At 25.9% G+C, this 21,898-nt stretch overlaps 1 protein-coding gene across 1 annotated transcript in view; it reads right to left on the bottom strand.

The window, feature by feature from the left end:
* Nucleotides 1-21,898, bottom strand: part of LOC135955288 (uncharacterized) — a 196,104-nt gene that overhangs the window by 158,323 nt on the left and 15,883 nt on the right. The window contains exon 2 of the mRNA XM_065505632.1: nucleotides 16,572-16,638. The gene's annotated coding sequence lies outside the window, so the exon portion shown is untranslated. The remainder of the gene's footprint in view (nucleotides 1-16,571; nucleotides 16,639-21,898) is intronic.

The raw sequence follows: 21,898 nt of genomic DNA, 5'->3' as shown, positions 1-21,898 counted from the left end.
GTCATAGTCTTAGTCATACAAAAATTATCCTGATTTATTAGAAAAATGTAGCAAAATTATCTGTTTGAAATAAACATAGAAAAGGTTTAACAATATAAAATTTCAAGCATGTAAAGACTGAATAAATATGCAATTTCAGCCTTGGTTTTATTGCTAAATGAGTTGTGTTTTGATATTTTGACACATCTGTCGAAAACTAAATAAATAGTGTGATTATTGCAATATTGTTTTTATGGCCTAAATCTCCTGTCTTTCACTTGCTCCCTCTATCTATTGTAGTAACCAAAATATCTTAACATTTTGTTTGTCTTTTAAGCCATTCTAATTCCCCTAAAGGCGTTAAAGTGACAAATCAAGCATTTACCCTGAATGTTGCCAAAGACAAACATTATTTAGCATCCATCAAAATATTTAAGGGTTTCATTTGTAGCAGCCTTTATTTGTTCTTTCCCCGAAAGCCAACATAGTTAGGTATTTATATCTTGTCTGCAGAAATGTGTGTTGTGTTAAAGGAAAAAATGCGAAAAAGCGTAAACAAATGTTGCGTGAGGTCATCTACGTGACACATGTGTGTGCCACATCAAATTTGTGTATGTTTTGTAAAACGAGGAGTATTTGCTCTTCATTTAGAGCAAATTTGTTGTTAGGTTAGAATTTTTTGCCAAATTTGTTTTTATATTTTATTGTTTATTGCTTGTTTTTTTTATATATTCTGTTTATTTTCTCCGATTATTTACTTTTCGTTAAAAATCTTAATATTTAAATTGTTATTTTGTACACGCGTTTTGGGGAAAAACAAAAATTGTTTTTATGAGAGATAATTGAGAAGGTTTTATTAAAAGAAATGCTTAATTTTTAATTTACATGTCTTTGTAAAATTATGAAATTGTTATTCCAAATTTATTAATTTCAACAATTCCTTATGCAAATTTCCTTGTATAACCTTGACCTTAAACATGTCATTATTTTGCTTGATTTTTGTTAAACAAAACTGATAAATATGTATATGAATTTCAATGTAGTTTTTTTTTGTTCTAAAATTGTTGCTTCTTGTGTCACGTGCTAATAAAGTTTTACGTTGTTGTATTATTGTATTTTGTTAAAAGGTTGTGTGAAATTATACCGTTAATTAACGGAAAATTTATTACAATTCTGACACGCAACTGCTTATTATTTTCTACAGGTCACAAGTTCTTAAATATTATACCAATAATAATGCATATTAAATGAACAATAAATAATGTTAACAACAATTAACAGCTAAAAAAAAGGTCAAGAAAAACGCTTAAATTTAATTATTTTAAAAAGTCTGCCTTAAATACTCAAATATGTAGGTGAAAGGCCGGGCAATTTCCTATATATTTAAAATAATAACATAAAAGTATTGTCCAGTTATCTTAGATCAAATTTAAATCAATATTTTAATAAAAATCTTTCATACTATAAACTTTGTTTCGGGATTTTTGGAAAATTTAAATGATATTCTGAAATGTGTGTGTAAAACACTCTGGTGTCAAGAATACAAAATTCACTTTAATAAGATTTACTGGGAATGTTTATCATGGGCCTAAGTATATTCGTATTGAAAATCAGCAAAATCGTTCAAATATAAAAATAGTTATCAACCAAAATGTGAGACAGCTTTGAAAAAAATCTATGTATTTAATAAAAAATTAGAAAATCAATCTAATAATGGCTGAAAGGACATACAAAATTTTAAGATGTTTTGATTACTACAAGAAAGAGAGAGAGAGGGATAGAGCAAATGATAGACAGGGGATTTAGGCCATAAAAACAATATTGCAATAATCACACTAGTTATTTAGTTTTCAGACAGATGTGTCAAAATATTGAGTGTCGTATCATTTGAACTTAGGTTTTATTTTTTAATAACTTATGTCATTTTGAAAGGTTATTAAATATTAATGAAATAATTCAATAATTTAATGAATTAATTCATTAATTTAATGAAATAATTCATTAATTTAATGAAATAATTCATTAATTTGATGAAATAATTCATTAATTTAATGAAATAATTCATTAATTTAATTTAATGAAATTATTTCATTAAAAAAACATTAAAAAAATATTATTATTTTATATTTAATGGAATTAAATTAATGAATTTAATGAAATTAAATTAATGAATTTAATGAAATTAAATTAATGAAATTAAATTAATGAATTTAATGAAATTAAATTAATGAATTTAATGAAATTAAATTAATGAATTTAATGAAATTAAATTAATGAATTTAATGAAATTAAATTAATGAAATTATTTCATTAAATTAATGAAATTATTTCATTAAATTAATGAAATTATTTGATTAAATTGATGAAATAATTTCATTAAATCAATGATTAAATTTCTATGTTTTTTTAATGAAATAATTTCATTATATTAAATTAATGAATTATTTCATTAAATTAAATTAATGAATTATTTCATTAAATTAATGAATTATTTCATTAAATTAAAGAATTATTTCATTAAATTTATGAATTATTTCATTAAACTAATGAATTATTTCATTAATGTTTAATAAACCTTCAAAATTACATATAAGTTATTTCATTAAATTAATGAAATTATTTCATTAAAAAAATATTGAAATTTAATCATTAAATTAATTCAAAATATATCATTAATTTCATAAAATTTATGAAATTTTTCATAAATATTATGAAATTTTTCACAAACATTTTGAAATTATTTCATAAAATATATGAAATTAATTATAAGGCATTAATACATGGAAAATTTGCCAGCTTTAAAAAAAAAAACGCCAACTTAACTAACTTTACTACCAACACATAATAAGTAAAAGTATCAATGAAACAAGCAATGACCTTGTTAAATAATACTAGCATTGACAATACACGTAGTTATGTTCGAATATTAAAGCACGTTTAATATGAAAATATGAATATTTACAAACAAAAAAATATGTAAGACAAAAATCCATAAATACTGACATAAGTATATTCATGTACATCAGTGATAGGCATAAAGAGAACATGATATATGGATTATAATATTCTATAATATTTCTTTCTCTAATGTTACCTAACCACCTACAGATTGTGATTTCTTATTTGCTAATTTTTATAAACTTATTCACCCCCTAGTTGCTTTGAATGCCGACCACTGCTGTTTATATGTAGGCAGACATATCTACTTACATCATAATATTATTCACAGTTTCAACAGTTTTAATATTGTATGTATTATTTCGTTTAACATTTCGTTTGTTGTTCAATATTTATGAGCTGGCCGTTGGCCTGGGAAATGAGCCAAAGATTGAAAGGAAATATTGAAGGAAAGACATGAACAAAAGTAGGTTTAAATTGTTACAAACATTATGCTGCTTTAACACTAGTTTTTTTACTGTCTGCTGCTAGTGTGGCCCCAGTGATTTCCAATTAATTTCTTATATTACAAATACAAGCAGGAGACTCATTTAAAAAATGAGAGTATTTGTACATGTGTGTGTAAGATTGTGTGTCCGTGTTTAATCATTGAACCATTAAATGAAGTAAATATCAAGTTTTATCTTTCACTTTCACACAATGAAAGCCATACACCACACACTTTTCAACATTCCGCTCTCTCTCTCTTTCACACATTGTTTTGTTTTAAGGATATTGAATTTAAAGACTTAAACCAGTGATCGGCATAATCCAAACCAGCTTATTAGTAGCTGTATTGTAATGTTGCTTAAAACTAATTTTCAAATCATGATTTAGATTAAAAATCTTCAATGAATTTGACATCTGAATATTCGACAGTTTTAGCATCGGGAGGCTATTAATGCCGACCACTGACTAAAACTGAAGAAACATATTAAAATGAAATAACATTAAATTGTTTATAGTAACCAGAATTAATATTTAATTCGATAACAAATGTTTAAATTCCACTTCCTTGCAAATACCTTTGGTAAACTAAACTCCTACAATATTTGTTTTAATATGATTTTCCTAGTAGTTTATTACTTATGTCTTCATATTCAAAACTATTAATTTTTCTTTTAATCCCCACTATGCCTCACTTAGCATAAGTATTGCACAACAACTTTTCTAAATATTTACTTTAGAAAAACTAAAAAAAAAAATTAACAAAATTTATATTGTTAAGAACTAAGTTTCTTTTGCTGTTTTTGTTTAAACTTAGAATAAGTGTTAAAAAAAAACTTAAGTGTCACCAAGCAAACTTAAATAAAATTCAAAACTTTAGCTCTTACTCGGCTGTCTTTGACTGGCATGAGAAAATCATATAAATGTGTGCCTGTTAAAGGCTGTAGTATAGGCCATATTTTACAAGTTTTTAAAGCGAATGTATGTTTCGATGCCACAAGTTACAATTTGTTGCAAATGTGCATGCTTATGCAGGCACATGGAAACTGACAGAACTGGTTAAATTTTGAAAGAGAGAATGAAATGAATTTTTATTTGCAATTTCAAAAGACTTTATAGAAAAATATAGCTGTAATTTTTTGCTTATAAATCAGCCATTTGCGGACCGATTTTCTCGATTTTAAATAGCAAACGAACCAGGACTATACTCTGATGTATTGATGTATCAATCATGTTTGTAAATTATTGGGGGGCATCGGAAAATTGATTTCAACAGACAGACAAACATTTCCATTAAAGCAAATTTTTAGAAAAATGTCCGAATACTTAAATAGCTAATTTAGTTATAAAAATCAATATTTTTTCATCAAAAATAGCTAAACTTATTGTAAAAATACAAAATTATAAAAAACGCTTATTTTACAACAAAACAAAATGGGAAGGAAAATTCTTAATGGTCCTTCGAACCGCAATATTCAAGTGAAAACTGGAATGTTTGAGATAGAATGAAAATCTAAAATAGCTGATTTCGTTATAAAACACTACCAATAAAATTTTACAGAAATAACTTTTTCACTAAAAGATGTAAATTTCAGAGAAAAATCTAAATTTCACTTTTAAATACGGCATTTTGCTTCAGAAATCGCTAAGCTTTTTGAAAAAAACGTAAAATGCTTTTTTTCCAAAAAATAAAAAAAATGGGAAGAAAATTTAAAAATGGTCCTTCGAACCGCAATATTCAAGTAAAAACTTGAATATTTAAGTAAAATTCAAAAATTTGTTTATTTAATACGCCCAAAAATTTAAAATCCATTATTTAAACGTAACTCTTTTTTGTTTGTTTTACCAATTAACTCTTTTTTATAGGACTTAGAGGAACTTTTTTCTAAAATATTCATTCAATCTCAAATATTGAAGTGACAACTAGAATGTTTAAGTTAAATTAATATAAATCTTATTACATTAAAACACAAAATATGTTTAAATTAAATAATTCATAAAAATGGTCCTTCGCACCCAAAAATTTTTAAATTTTAGTTTAATTGAAAAAAGTATCCATGCAATTATCATAAATCGTATTACAATAAACAATTTCTATTTGCGAATAATAAGGTCCCGTTTATATTTTAAACCAAAAATTTGAAAAATGGTCCTTCGAACCTGAAAATTTTGCAGGTAACAAAATGTATTTGTTACCCAACTTATTACATTGAAAGTAGAGTGCCAGAGAAAGAAACGTGTGATGTGTGTTAAAACAATGACAGTACATTTCTAACATACTCTCTAAATATTTCAAATAGTTTTTGTGTAAATTCCTTAAGGCTTACACATAATCATTGTTGTAGCAAGAAGATAGACTTACGACTTCAAGTATATATTTACCTTTAAAATGAAATTACATAGGAAAACAAGCACATACATAGAGCCATACAGATATATACTATATACACTGCAAACACAGATAAAAATATATATGTATAAGTATATATGTAAAAATCATTGTCATTCCTATGCAAATCTTCTGCTGTAAACCTATGCTGGTAAATATGTATGTGTGTATATAAGCATGCCTGTGTGTGTGTGTGTGTGTACATGCATGTGTTTGTATAAATGTTGACAAGTATTTTTACACATAACGTGATAATAGTTTATACCACACATCATCTTGTCTTGATTTTTGCCTAAAAGTATGCTTTTTTTTTTTTTTTTGTTTGTCTATAACTCAAAACATGAGTAAGAGCAAAATAGTATTTCTTTAGAGAGGGTAACAGTGTGTATTTGAGTGCATACATGACTTGTTTATTTGCTTATTTATAACAGTAGTTTTATAGTGTACATTTGTGTGTACAGTGTGCAAGAGAGCTCAGCTTTCTTAGGATTTACAAATAAACATGTCTCACGTTTGCACGTTTTCAAAATTTTGTTAAAATTTTAATGTTTTTTTGGGATGGAGAACTTCTTCTCTAGGAAAGCAAGAGATCTTAAAAATCCATCGACACTTGCTAATGTCTCAAATTCATATAAACACGTACACATGTATGACAAATTCATTTGTATGTGTATTAGTTAGTTGTTTGTATATGTGTGTGTGTTTTTTTGACAATGCAAACATTTTGCATTTGTTGTTGTTTATGTGTGTGTTTATTATATTTAAAAGTTTTAAATCTTAGCAGCAAACAGCCACGTTTGTGTAAGAAGTTAAAATGTTTGTTTTGAAAACACCCACTTCCTAATGGCTGCACATTTGAAATTGTTGAATACAAATCAGGAAATATTTGCAAATACAATACAAAATTTAAAAAGGCTTTAATAACAAAATAGATGAGCTTAAAGTACAGATTTACTACGTTTATTTCCTTAAAACACAGACAGGCTGTACAGTTACAAATTTATTTTATTTCAGTATAGGGGCTTCTTAAGCCATTGGGGCTCTTATTCCATTCCCTTTTAATTTTGACATTTATAAAACTAACTAGCTGACCCGACAGACGTTGTCCTGTTCAAGTTAAAAACAAGTAAGAGAACTATATTCGGCTGTGCCGAATCTTATATACCCTTCACCAAATTATACTTCAAAATTTTAAATATTTTAGGTAAACAAAATTTAATTTCTTTTTCCAGTTGTTTTTTTCATTTTTTGTAAAAAAAATTTTTCGATTGTTATTTAAATTTTTTTTTTTTTAAATTTAAAAAAAATTTTTTTTTTTTTTTGGGTTAAAAATTTTTTTGGGCTCTTATTCCATTCCCTTTTAATTTTGACATTTATAAAACTAACTAGCTGACCCGACAGACGTTGTCCTGTTCAAGTTAAAAACAAGTAAGAGAACTATATTCGGCTGTGCCGAATCTTATATACCCTTCACCAAATTATACTTCAAAATTTTAAATATTTTAGGTAAACAAAATTTAATTTCTTTTTCCAGTTGTTTTTTTCATTTTTTGTAAAAAAAATTTTTCGATTGTTATTTAAATTTTTTTTTTTTTAAATTTAAAAAAAATTTTTTTTTTTTTTTGGGTTAAAAATTTTTTTTTCCGATTTTGACCCATTGTAGGTCCAACTTACTATGGTCTTATATACGTCGTTCCAAATGTCTTTGAAATATCTATCATTAGATATCCATATTGTCTATATTAATGTCTTAGTAATCCAGATATAGGTCAAAAATCGAGGATGTCTTGGTTTTTTCCTCATATCTCAGCCATTTGTGGACCGATTTTGCTGATTTTAAATAGCAAAATTCTCGAAAGCATGTCTGACAGAATTATTGAAGATTTGGATCCCGAAGATATCTGGGGTCTTCAGAAAATTGATTTCAACAGACAGACGGACATGGCTTAATCGACTCCTTTATAGGGTCGGAAATGAAAAATGTAGAAATTACAAACGGAATGACAAACTTATATATACCCTTCTCACGAAGGTGAAGGGTATAAAAAGCTTGTGTTCGATTTGAAAAAGAAGAAAAAACGTATTATTGAATAATAATTTTTATTCATATAGGCCATAGAATAAAATATATATAGAAGCGCTACTGAGAGACAAAGAAATCAAAGTAATCGAATTTTGGTCTGAAAAATGAGTGATCACATATCGAGCTCCTTTTCTTGATTAAACACTTATTGGCCAAGTTATTAGCGAATTTAAATATTTTGAGTTTTTATATAAAAAATCGATTTTTGTTAAGAAATATGAGTGATCACAGATCGAACTGCTTTTGTTGATTAAACGCTTAATGACCAAGTTATTAGCGAATTTAGATATTTTGGGTTTTTATATAAAAAATTGATTTTTGTTAAGAAATATGAGCGATCACAGATCGAACTCCTTTTCTTGATTAAACGCTTATTGGCCAAGTTATTAGCGAATTTAGATGTTTAGAGTTTTTGTATAAAAAATTGATTTTTGTTCAGAAATGTGAGTGATTACAGATCGAGGTCCTTTTCTTGATTAAACGCTTATTGGCCAAGTTATTAGCGAATGTAGATATTTTGAGTTTTTATATAAAAAATCACTTTTCTTGATTAAAAGCTTATTGGCCAAGTTATTAACGAATTTAGAATATCAAAATAAATTGAAAAATTGGAAGAACTAGACAACTCAATTTTTCGAAAAAACAATGTAACTTTAATGTCTAAAAATGAGTTGAATGGAACCAGAAATCTTTAGCCCTTAAATGCATGATTTTAACTTTTATTTTTCTATAAAGAATCGATTTTTGTTAAGAAATATGAGTGATCACAGATCGATCTCCTTTTCTTGATTAAACGCGTATTGGCCAAGTTATTAGCTAATTTAGATATTTTGAGTTTTTATATAAAAAATTCGATTTTTAGTCAGAAATACAAGTGATCACAGATCGATCTCCTTTTCTTGATTAAACGCTTATTGGCCAAGTTATTAGCGAATTTAGATATTTTGAGTTTTTATATAAAAAAACGATTTTTGGTCAGAAATATGAGTGATCACAGATCGCTCTCCCTTTCTTGATTAATAGCTTATTGGCCAAGTTATTAGCGAATTTAGATTTGTCATGCAAAACCCTACCAAAGTTTCACTTCAAAAACATAACAATTATCCCTATCATCATAATATTGTTATTATTTTGTTTTATAAATACAAAAAGAAACACAGCTAAACAATTTAACTAATCCCTGCTCATGCATATTCATATAACTGGTTATCTGAGTGGTTATAAGACAAACTTTTTTCGAAAAAAAATTAACTTGATAAAAAAGCAATTTTTATTACATAAAAATTTGCACATTCATTTAATAAGAATTGTCTGCACTAAAGTAATCAAAAGCAATTGTCTATGAAATGAGAGGAAGATGTGAAACTCACACATGAACTTAACACAGTCACACACATATACTTAACACACACACGTTAGATTATTCCTTATAAATTCAAGTGAGAAAAAAGGCTTTTCTTGTTCTGTCTTATCTTCATCATTCAAATTACACACACTATTTAAAAGAGACATTTGACGATTTGTCTTAGAAGCTAATAAACAAAAAAACTGGTCGAAAATTACGAAAAGAGCAGGAAATGTCTTGTTTGGTCCTGCGCACTACTTGAAATAGTTAAAGCATACAAATAGACTTTTGCTCTTAAATAAAAATTAAAGAGAATTTTACAATAAAGCAACAGGCTGGAAATTAAGGTAACTTTGTGTTAAGTAGAGTTAAAGTATAAGCAAAAGATCATAACTAAAATTTTCTTTAGTTTTTTTTTATTAAAAAAAATATAATTAATTTCCTTTTGTAATTTTTGTACACAAAAGTGTGAAAATCTAACTTGAGTTTCAGCAATTTTCTTTTGTATACGTAAACTATTATGTTTTTTCTTGGTATATCACCATCATTATATGCCATGATAACGGAAATATTATTTCATTTAAACCAAATTATTTTAATACACCAAAAAAACCTAAACCTTTATATAATTTTAATAATAGCAGCAACAGAAAAATCTAAAATATAGTTCATAAAATGTGTGTTATTTTTTTATAATTTTCATTTAATACTGTTGTACCATAACAGATACAATAACTAGGAATGATGACAGGAACTCTATACAAAAACTGAATAAAAAAAAAAAAAAACTAGAAAAAATTTTTAAAAAACATGTTACAAGGACATAAATACCAATGAAAGCGAGAAATGACATTGTTTGCAAATACAGTCTAAAGCTAAAGCATAAGAACGTGTATCAAAAAATAAAAAAGAAAGAGAACAAATCAAATCCAGATGTAATGCCCAGTAAAATCAAAGCTTTCAAGAAGAAAAAAAAATAATTTTCGTGTACTTGGAAAAAAGTGCTTCTTAGATGCCATAGTGTAAGGGATATAGGATCAATTGTAAGCAGGAAAACTAAAGCAACGATTTTAACAAAATAAAACACACAAAAATTTGATTTCAAGTGGGAATTCACCATACGAAAATTATGTCTTCTGTCAGGTTGAGGGAAAGAACAAACATCACCCTCCCCCTTTACAGAAGACACGATTTTTGTATAGCGTGAAAAATGTATTATTGGATAAAAAATTATCAATTTCAAAAAACCATGATTTCACTATTTAATATCATCAAAAAATCGCTAATTATTAAAAACCGCAAAAACCTATTTAAAAAAAAAAAAATGTCAATACAAAACCCTTCACCAAACTATACTTAAAAATATTTCTTTTTAAATATTTTTATTTAAACAAAATTAACATTTTTTTTTCTAACTTGTTTTTTAATTTTTTTAAAAAAAAGGTTTTTTAAATTTTTTTAATTTTAAAAAAAAAAAATTTCAAATTATACTTAAAAATATTTCTTTTTAAATATTTTTATTTAAACAAAATTAAAATTTTTTTTTCTATATTGTTTTTTAATTTTTTAAAAAAAAAGTTTTTTCCAATTATTTTTTTATATTTTTAAAAAAAAGTTTTTTTTCAAATTATACTTAAAAATATTTTTATTTAAACAAAAAAAATTAAAGTTTTTTTCAAATTTTTTTAATTTTTAAAAAAAGTTTTTTTCAAATTTTTTTAATTTTTAAAAAAAGTTTTTTTCAAATTTTTTTAATTTTTAAAAAAAGTTTTTTTCAAATTTTTTTTATTTTTAAAAAAAAGTTTTTCAAAAAAGAATTTATGAGAAAAAAAATTTTTTTGATGAAAAAAAAATTCGGATTAAAAAATATTTTTCCCGATTTTGACCCATTGTGGGTCCAACTTACTATAGCCTTATATACATCGTTGCAATGGACTTTGAAATATTTATCTGTCATTAGATATCCATATTGTCTATATTAATGACTTAGTTATCCAGATATAGATCAAAAATAGGCCAAAAATCGAGGTTTTCTCGGGTTTTTTCTAATATCTCAGCCATTTATGGGCCGATTTTATTGATTTTAAATAGCAACCGAGCCGGAAGAATTCCCGATTTATTGATGTATGCATCATGTATGTAAGTTATTTGGGGGATTCGGAAAGTTGATTTCAACATACAGACGGACAGACGGACATGGATATATCGACTTCCCTATCTATAACGATCCAGAATATATATACTTTGTGGGGTCGCAAATGAAATATGTAGAAATTACAAACAGAATGACAAACTTATATATATCCTTGCCACTCATGGCGAAGGATATAACAGAAAAAGTGCTGACTTTTTAAAATATAGCAAATTCCACAACAATTTCTAGTAAAAACCCTAATTTTTTTTATAACTATTTCACAGAAAACCTCTTCTACAATTAACAAAATCACTGGTCTTAAACGAATTCTATTAAATTTACTAAATAGCTTCATAATAAAATATCTGTTGCCAAACAAATCTAGCTAAAAGTAATAAATAAACAAAAACATGAACTAGAAATACATAGAAATAATTCAGAAGTTGTTTTTCTCCGAATCACTTGAAATATATAAAAAGGATTTCCTGCAAAATCATGGCAAACAAATTCTGTTCCTGTTTAGTAAAAACAAATTCATTCACATTCAAAATCAGCAGCAGCAATATTTTAAGGAAGTAAGCGAAAAACACCAAAAAAAAATAGATTTTAAATGTTTTCTGGTTAAATTTCAAACAAGTTCCGTTTGTTTGGCTGGCAGCATTTAACGTTTCAACAGCCAGAACCCCCACTGTGCCAGTAAAAACAAAAACATTAGAAATATCACAGTGTATGTATGTATGTATATGAGAGTGTAAAAGTGTGTATGTATAGCGGAAATTAAAGCCATTGACTTGGGAATGTTGAGAATCTCTTTTTCCAGCTGTGTTGTCTTCATTTTCATCTTCATCACACTCTACGTAACCAACCAGCAGCTGGAAAAAAACGACGTAACTTACAAGTTACCAGTCTAAAGCAGATTATTTTATGTAAAATTCCAATTTGTATCACACTAACACTATTACAGAGACACACACTTCTAAGTAACACAATCATCCTTACAATGACAATGATAGCAGAGGAGATGTTTGTTATTGCGTCTCTCACGCTCCTTGATTATGGGTGGCTGATGACTAGGATACTACACTAAAGCCGATGATGATGATGAGGATGACAATGATGCTCCATAATGTCATTATGCAAACATACCAATCAACCAACAAACCATCTTTACACCCATACAAACACACACTTGATAACATGACTCTGATTTAAAATAGTGCTAATGCCGGCTGCCAGTGTAAACACTCATCAGCACATTTTGCTTAAGAACAACAAAAATGTTAAATGTAACGGAGACGATGAAGGTGATGAAAGCGAAGAAGCGTTAGAAAAAAATGCCAGCAAATAGTTTTAATCATTAGTTTTATGATATTTTTTTTTTTGGTTTTCTTTTTGATGGAATTACATACACCAAGGGAAATAAGAATAGGAATAAAGAGTCCTAATTTTTTCCAAAAAAAATGTTGGTGAAAAAATTTCAGCATACAACATTTTTCGATTAAAAAAATTTCATAGATAATTATTCTATTATTATTTAAACATTATTCCATTAAAAAAAATTCCATAGAATAATTTTGCTAAAAATTATTAAAAAAATTAAAAAAATCCTTAGAACATTATTCGATTAAAATAATAAATTTGTAATCAAAAATTATTCGATACAAATTTGCTCTAGAAAATTATTATATTCAAATTTTCTATAGAAAAATTATTCGATTAAAATTTTATATAAAAACATTATTCGATTAAAATTTCCTTTAGAAAAATTATTCGATTAAATTTTCTAAATCGATTAAACATTATTCGATTAAAAAAATTCAATAGAATTATTTTGCTAAACAAATTCAATAGAAAATTATTCGATTAAAAAATTTCTTAGAAAATTATTCGATTAAAAAAATAAATTTTTTATCAAAAATTATTCGATACAAATTTGCTATAGAAAATTATTCGAATAGAAATGTCTATAGAAAATTACAAGATTAAAATTTTGTATAGAAAAATTAGTCGATTAAAATTTTCTATAGAAAAATTATTCAATTAAAATTTTTTATTAAAAAAAATTATTAAAAATTATTCGATTAAAATTTTCTATAAAAACATTATTCGATTAAAATTTCCTTTAGAAAAATTATTCGATTAAAATTTCAAAATTGATTAAACATTATTCGATTAAAAAAATTTCATAGAATTATTTTGCTAAAAAAATTTAATAGAAAATTATTCGATAAAAAAATTACTTAGAAAACTACTCGATTGAAAAATTCCTTACGAAATTACTCGATTAAAAAAATTAATTTTCTATGGAAAATTATTCGATATAAATTTGCTATAGAAATTATTATATAAAAAATGTCTATAGAAAAAATCGAAATGTCTATAGAATAATTAGTCGATTAAAATTTGCTATAAAAACATTATTCTATTAAAATTTCCTTTAGAAAAATTATTCGGTTAAAATTTCCTATAGAAAAATTATTCGATTTAAAATATTTACATACAAAATGTTTCGATTAAAAAAATTTCATACAAACTCCATTAAACATTATTTTGCTAAAAAAAATCAATAGAAAATTATTCGATTAAAAAAACTCCTTAGAAAATTACTCGATTAAAAGAAAAAAAAATAAAATTTTTTTATCAAAAATTATTTGATACCAATTTGCTATAAAACAAATTATTATAATAAAAATGTCTATAGAAAATTATTCGAATAGAAATGTCTATAGAAAATTACAAGATTAAAATTTGTCATTTGTCGATTAAAATTTTCTATAGAAAAATTATTCGATTAAAATTTTTTATAAAAATATTATTCGATTAAAATTTTCTATAAAAACATTATTCGATTAAAATTTCCTTTAGAAAAATTATTCAATTAAAAATATTTGCATACAAAATGTATTCCATAAAAAAATGTACGATTACTAGAATTACCTATAAAAAATTTTATGATTTTAAGAAGTTTCCATAGAAAATTATTCGATTAAAAATATTTGCACACAAAATGGTTCGGTTAAAAAAAATTTCATAGAAAATTATTCTATTAACAAACTCCATTAAACATTATTCGAATTATCAATTCCATAGAATTATTCCGCTAAAAAATTAATAGAAAATTATTCGATTAAAAAAAATCCTTAGAAAATTAATCGATTAAAAAAAAAATTTTTTATCGCAAATTATTCGATACAAATTTGTATATTAAAAATGTCTATAGAAAATTATTCAAATAGAAATGTCTAGCAAATTACTAGATTAAAATTTTCTATAAAAAAAATTATTCGATTAAAATTTCCTTTAGAAAAATTATTCGATTAAAATTTCCTATAGAAAAATTATTCGATTAAAATTTTCTATAAAAAAAAATTATTCGATTAAAATTTCCTTTAGAAAAATTATTCGATTAAAATTTCCTATAGAAAGATTATTCGATTGAAATTTCTTATAGAAAAATTAGTCGATTAAAATTTTCTATAGAAAACTATTCGATAAAATTTTCTATAAAAAAATTATTCAATTAAAATTTTTTATAGAAAAATTATTCGATTAAAATTTCCTATAGAAAAAGGTTTCGATAAAAATTTTCTATAAACAAAAATTATTTGATTAAAATTTCCTATAGAAAAATTATTCGATTAAAATTTCTGATAGAAAAATTATTCGATTAAAATTTTCTATAAAAAAAAATTTTCGATTAAAATTTGCTTTAGAAAAATTATTCGATTAAAATTTCCTATAGAAAGATTCGATTAAAATTTCTTATAGAAAATTTAGTCGATTAACGTTTTCTATAGAAAACTATTCGATAAAATTTTCTATAAAATAATTATTCGATTAAAATTTTCTATAGAAAAATTATTCGATTAATTTCAAAATTATTCAATTAATATTTCTTATAGAAAAATTATTCGATTAAAATTTCTTATAGAAAATTATTCGATTACTAGAATTTTATAGAAAATTATTCGATTAAATAGGCTCTATATTAATGACTTAGTAATCCAGAAATAGATCAAAAATAGGACAAAAATCGAGGTTATGGTCGTTTTTTCCTTATATCTCAGCCATTTGTGGGCCGATTTTCTCGATTTTAAATAGCAATCGAACCCGGTCTATAGCGTATATATTGATGAATGTATGTAAGTAATTTTGGGGGCTACGGAAATATGATTTCAACATACAGACGGACAGACATCTGTTTATGTTGTTGATGCTCGAGGAAATGTTGAAGAAAAGTTTAGGACCCAAAAACTTCTTGGCATGGCAAGCAATATGCAGTTGTGGCAAAAAAAAAAACCTAATATTTGTTACAAAGGGCTCTATAATACCGAAATTTACATCAAGGAATGTTTACAAAAGAGGATGATTCATAAGACTTCTTAATGTATCCACTTATTTTTGGCTTGATTTGGTATCCTGTCACTATGGTAAGCAAGGTCTTGAGTGGTAAAAAAAAACAATAATGTGGTATTTTTACCAAGAGAGGTAAATCCTCCAAACTGCCTGTAGCTAAGGCCAGTGAATAGATATTGGGATCTTGTTAAAAGAGAATTGAAGAGCACAAAAAAGGTGTCCAAAAGATTTTTTCGATCTCAATCCTTATTTTGTTTTATCCCTATTCATTTAATCCTCGGTGTTAATTTGTTGTTTGCCTTTGTCAAAAAATATGCAAAACCTACCTACCCACTTGCCTCCAGTCATGATAGTGATTTGTAATTTTAATATAATCCAACTAAAGATCCACACAGATCCTGTGTGTGTGGCAAAACAAAAAAACATAAAGAGGATTGTAGTCAAAACCCAGAGTAAAACAATCTATTAGCAATGGTGTTGTTTATAATCCCAGCTAGGATAATGGAAATCATACATACTCGTACATATTTACATCTAACTTAGACTGTTGTTACCTTCTCGTTTACCAAAACCTGGTGAATACTAAAGTAAAGGCAAAAAGCTAATAGTTTTACTAGAATTTTTGCATATTTTTTTTCATTCTTACTTGAGGAATTTCAATTACTATTATTATTGCGCGTGTTAATTAAATTAGTTTCTTATAAGTGAGTGATAGAGAGAGACAGAGTGAGAGTTTTTGTGCAGCTGCTTAATTTATAACGGTATAAAAGTCACACTCTTGGGAGTGCTTATGAGTTTGAGTGAGTGTGAAGTATGGCAGCAAAAAATTATTTAATGTTTATTTGCATCAATCATTTTCAATATAAAGCAAACACAAAACTTAATAAGAATTATGACTTACCAGTGTAATGTAGACGAACGGGTTGTAGTCTTGATGTAATTAAATTTAAAATGAATTAAATGCTGAACTGCAAATAAAAGAGAGAGGAAAAGGTTTATAATGAATGGCTAATAAATAATTTTCAATTAAAAGTCATAAGATCTAATTAAAGGAAATGATTGGTAATTAAGCTAATGGTTTAACTATATTAAAAGTAATTTGTGGAGAAAAAGAGATTTAAAAATGGGATTTTAAATACAAAGACTAAAGTTTGTTTATAAACCTTTTGATTTGCCTCAATTTTTTCCAAAAATCTTAAAATTTTATCAGCTACATCTCAAAAACACCATATAATTTATAATTTCTTTTCACAACATCGAGAAATCCAAAATTTATTCATTGAATTTCCATGTAACCACAACAAAAACAGCAAAAATTACATTATCAACGAAAAGCAAACACAATTGTGGCCAGCGTATGTCATCAATAAGGACATGTAGTGCAGCCAGTGGGTGTCATAACTATAAATTATGTAAATTACAAATAATGATGAGTTTGAGCACCAGGATGATGGTGAGTGATGCTACTACATACATTGTAAACATGGTAAACAATTTAATTAATCACTTTGCGTGTAGTTGTTTTAATTATCTCGTTTACAGCAAACTAAAACTCAAAGTTTGTTTGTAAAACTGTTAGGCCTTCAAATACATACACACACACACACTAAACAAATACACATACATTTGCTCGCTGGTAAACAAAGTGTAATGAATTGTTATTTTGAAGTTAATTTAATTGTTACACTTTATAATTGAAGACAACAAACAATCAACTGATAATTGTTTATCAAAATAATCAACAGCAGCCAGCCAGCACCTAAAGTTATGCTACATAAATAACAATGTACTCTCTCTCTCTCTAGCATAGTTGTGTTTAGGGGCAAAGTAACGTATGATTTATATGAATTAAGTCAATATGTTTATAATCATCAATGCGTATGAGTAATATGATACAATTTGTCACAATAATATTGATTATACGTGCAGATGGGCAAAACTTTGTTTAGAAACAAATGAAAATGTGTAATTTTGATAGATTTAGTTGGTTTTGGAACACTTTACTTAAAGTAAATTAAATTTATTACAATACCAAGCTTGAGAAAGAAACTTCACAAAAAAAAGATGCTCAATGTTAAATATTTTACGAAATTTTTAGGGTTCAAAAGACACTAGAGAAAAACCTATATATTTTTATATAACAACACGTTTTATTCTGTTTTCGAAAATTCTATTTTAAATTCCAAAATGGTTTATAACTACAAAATATTGCTTAGAACCTAAAGATGACAAAAATATAAAAAATTTAAAAATTTCTAAAGATTTCAAGGATATTTGAATTTCGAATAATGAAATTTTTATTAAAATCGGCAAAAATTTTTTTTAAATTTATAAAATTTAAGTAAGATCATTTTTTGAATCTGCAATAATTCTTATGAATCTATAAGAAATATCAAAATTTTCTAAGCATTTCTAAGATTTTTCAATTTCGAATTTTAGCATGAGTATAAAAAATTTATTAATATATTCGGCTGTGCCGAATCTTATATACCATTTACCAAATTATACTTCAAAATAAAATTTTTAAATATTTTTAGGTAAACAAAAATTTTGTTCGTTTTTTTTGAATTTTTTTTTTAAATTTTTTTTTCGAATTGTTTTTTAAAATTTTAAATTTTTTTTTTTTAAATTAAAATTTTTTTTTTAAATTTAAAAATTTTTTTTTTCAAATTTTAAAATTTTTTTTTTAAATTTTTAAATTTTTTTTTTTAAATTGAATTTATTGAATTTTGAGCAATAAACTTCAAAGTTTTCATGACTTTCTACTTGATGTTATGGAATATCAAGTTTTCTCAATGTTCGAAAATTCGAACTTTAGTTGGAAAATTTTTGAAAATTACAAAAATATTATTAAAACCCAAGATCTTATGATTCTACAAGAATTCTAGAATTTTAAGTAATAAATTTCAAAGTTTTCACAAAGTTCGAAAATTCGAAATAAATTGTTTGACATTTCTGAAGTTTTCTAAAATTTTCCAATATGGAAATTTAGATTATAATTCCAAAATGTTTATGTTTTGGATAAATTTTTAAATGAGTAACAAAATTTCATGAGTTTTTTCAAATGTTCGAATATTCGAATTTAAGTTCGAAAATTTTCTGAAACTGCAAAAATACTTGATGGAATCTAAATATTATGAATCTAAAAGAATCTTTTACTTTTCAAAGGGTTTCTAAAAAGTATGTATATAGGAAGACCATTATAGTGAATCCTTAAAGATTTGTAGCTTCATTATCAACAGCGGTCTCATGAATATTAACCTTGATTAACTGGGTAATTGCTGCATAAGTTTATTAGTTTAGATCTAGGGCTATTTAACAAATTCCCCCCCTGCCACAATATAATTTTAAAAATATTTCCATATGTGCAATTCCTAAAACTAACATCCTTATTGAGTGTATGCAACAGCTATGCCAAAGCTTAAATATACAACAAAGATTATTGAAAAATATGACAAACTAAACCCCAACCATCATTGATTTATTCATTTCCATTTAATACACAGCAGTATGATGATAAAAATCATCAGAAAACTCAAATAGCCGTAACTAATGATATCAAATCAATGAATTTCATTTGGAAGGTATTCAATTGTCAATTACACTAAAAAGAAAATTTTGAATGTTAAAGTGCTATTAAAGGAATTCAAATGTCAATTGCAAGTTTAGGAAATTCTAAGAAAAACCACAAATCAAATCAAATTATAAAACAGTTTGCTGATTTTGTAAATAACAAAAATTGATTCCAACTATGACAGAAAAAAAAAACAAGTAAGAGTGCTGCTATATTCTGCTGTACCGAATATTATATACCCTTCTTCAAAGTATACTTTAAGATAAATATAAAAACAATTTTTGCAGAAAAAAATTTGGAGGAAAAAAATGATGGTAGAAAAAAGTTTTATAAAAGAAAATGTTTGTTAAGCAATGAAAAAATTTAAAAACAAATAATAGAGCTATATTCGGTTGTGCCGAATCTTATATACCCTTCACAAAGTTATACTTCAAAATAATTTTTGTTTTAAATATTATTTTAAACAAAATTAAATTTTTTTAAAAAAAATTTTTTTCCAAATAGTTTTCAAATTTTTTCCAATTTTTTTTGAAATTTTTTTTTGAAAAAGAATTTATGACAAAAAAATTTTTTTCAGAAAAAAAATTCGGGTTAAAAAATATTTTTCCCGATAAATATTATCTTAAAATAAATAAAATTTTTTTTTAAAAATTTTTTTTCCAAATAGTTTTCAAATTTTTCCAATTTTTTTTTTTGAAATATTATTTTTAAAAAGTATTATGAAAAAAAAAATTTTTTCCGGAAAAAAAATTCGGGTTAAAAAATATTTTTCCCAATTTTGACCAACTTTTCCAAATATTTTATAATTTTTTTTCAATTTTCCATCGTAATTCCAACTTTTCCAAATAGTTTATAAATTTTTTCCAATTTTTTTTTAAAAGAAATTTTTTTCCAATTTTTTTTTGAAAAAAAATTTTTTTGTACGAAAAAAAATTCGAGTTAAAAAACATTTTCCCGATTTTGACCCATTGTAGGTCCAACTTACTATAGCCTTATATACATCGTTGCAATGGACTTTGAAATATCTATCATTAGATATCCATATTGTCTATATTAATGACTTAGTAATCCAGACATAGATCAAAAATATGCCCAAAATCGAGGTTGTTCCGGTTTTTTTCCTTATATCTCAGCCATTTATAGGCCGATTTTCTTGATTTTAAATAGCAACCGAACCGGAACTCTAGCGGATATATTCATATATCAATCATGTATAAAATTTATTTTGGGGCTTCGAAAAGTTGATTTCAATAGACAGACGGACAAACGGACTTGGCTAAAATCGAGGTAGTAGCGGTTTTTGGCCTATATCTCAGCCATTTGTGGGCCGATTTTCTCGATTTTAAATAGCAACCGATCCGGCACTCTAGCGGATATATTCATATATCAATCATGTATAAAAGTTATTTTGGGGTTTCGAAAAGTTGATTTCAACAGACAGACAGACGGACAAACGGACGTGGCTAAAATCGAGGTTGTCCCGGTTTTTTCCTTATATCTCAGCCATTTGTGGCCGATTTTCTCGATTTTAAATAGCAACCGATCCGGCACTCTAGCGGATATATTCATATATCAATCATGTATAAAAGTTATTTTGGGGTTTCGAAAAGTTGATTTCAACAGACAGACGGACAAACGGACTTGGCTAAAATCGAGGTAGTAGCGGTTTTTGGCCTATATCTCAGCCATATGTGGGCCGATTTTCTCGATTTTAAATAGCAACCGAACCGGCACTCTAGCAGATATATTCCTATATCAACCATGTATTAAAGTTATTTTGGGGCTTCGGAAACTTGATTTCAACAGACAGACGGACAAACGGAAGTGGCTAAAATAGAGGTAGTCACGGTTTTTTCCTTATATCTCAGCCATTTGTAAGCCGATTTTCTTGATTTTAAATAGCAACCGAACCGGCACTCTAGCGGATATATTCATATATCAATCATGTATAAAAGTTATTTTGGGGCTTCGAAAAGTTGATTTCAACAGACAGACGGACAAACGGACGTGGCTAAAATAGAGGTAGTCACGGTTTTTTGCTTATATCTCAGCCATTTGTAGGCTAATTTTCTTGATTTTAAATAGCAACCTAAGTTGGACTATAACGGATATTTTGATGTATCAATCATATATGGGGCTTTGGAATATTGATTTCAACAGACGGACGTCGCCAAAATCGAGGTAATCCGGGTTTTTTGCTTATATCTCTGCTATTTTTAGGCCGATTTTCTCGATATTAAATAGCAACCGAACTGGGACTACAGCGGATATATTGATGTATCAATCATGTATATAAGTTATTTGGCGGCTACGGAAAGTGGATTTCAACAGACAGACAGGCAAGGCTATCGACTCCCCTATCTTTAACGATCCAGAATGTACATATTTCATAGACATTACAAATGGAATGTCGAAAGCAAACATACCCTTGCAACTCATATTAATAGGGTATAACAATTGTAACAAACTGTTGCTTTCAACATACAAATATATTTTTAAGGAACTAAGCTCCTTAATATAATATATAATAGTAGCCATCAACAATAATAACGAAAATTGTAATAAACTTCTGTATAAATAAACAACTTAACAAATGCAGTTGTATTCAGCATACCAAATCAAATGCAATATAATATAAAACGAGGAAGAACTAA

The sequence above is a fragment of the Calliphora vicina genome, chromosome 3 (assembly GCF_958450345.1).
Source record: "Calliphora vicina chromosome 3, idCalVici1.1, whole genome shotgun sequence".
In the NCBI taxonomy this organism is placed as follows: Eukaryota; Metazoa; Arthropoda; class Insecta; order Diptera; family Calliphoridae; genus Calliphora; species Calliphora vicina.
The sequence above is the reverse complement of the archived record's forward strand: the minus strand, read 5'-3'. Positions and strand labels throughout refer to the sequence as shown.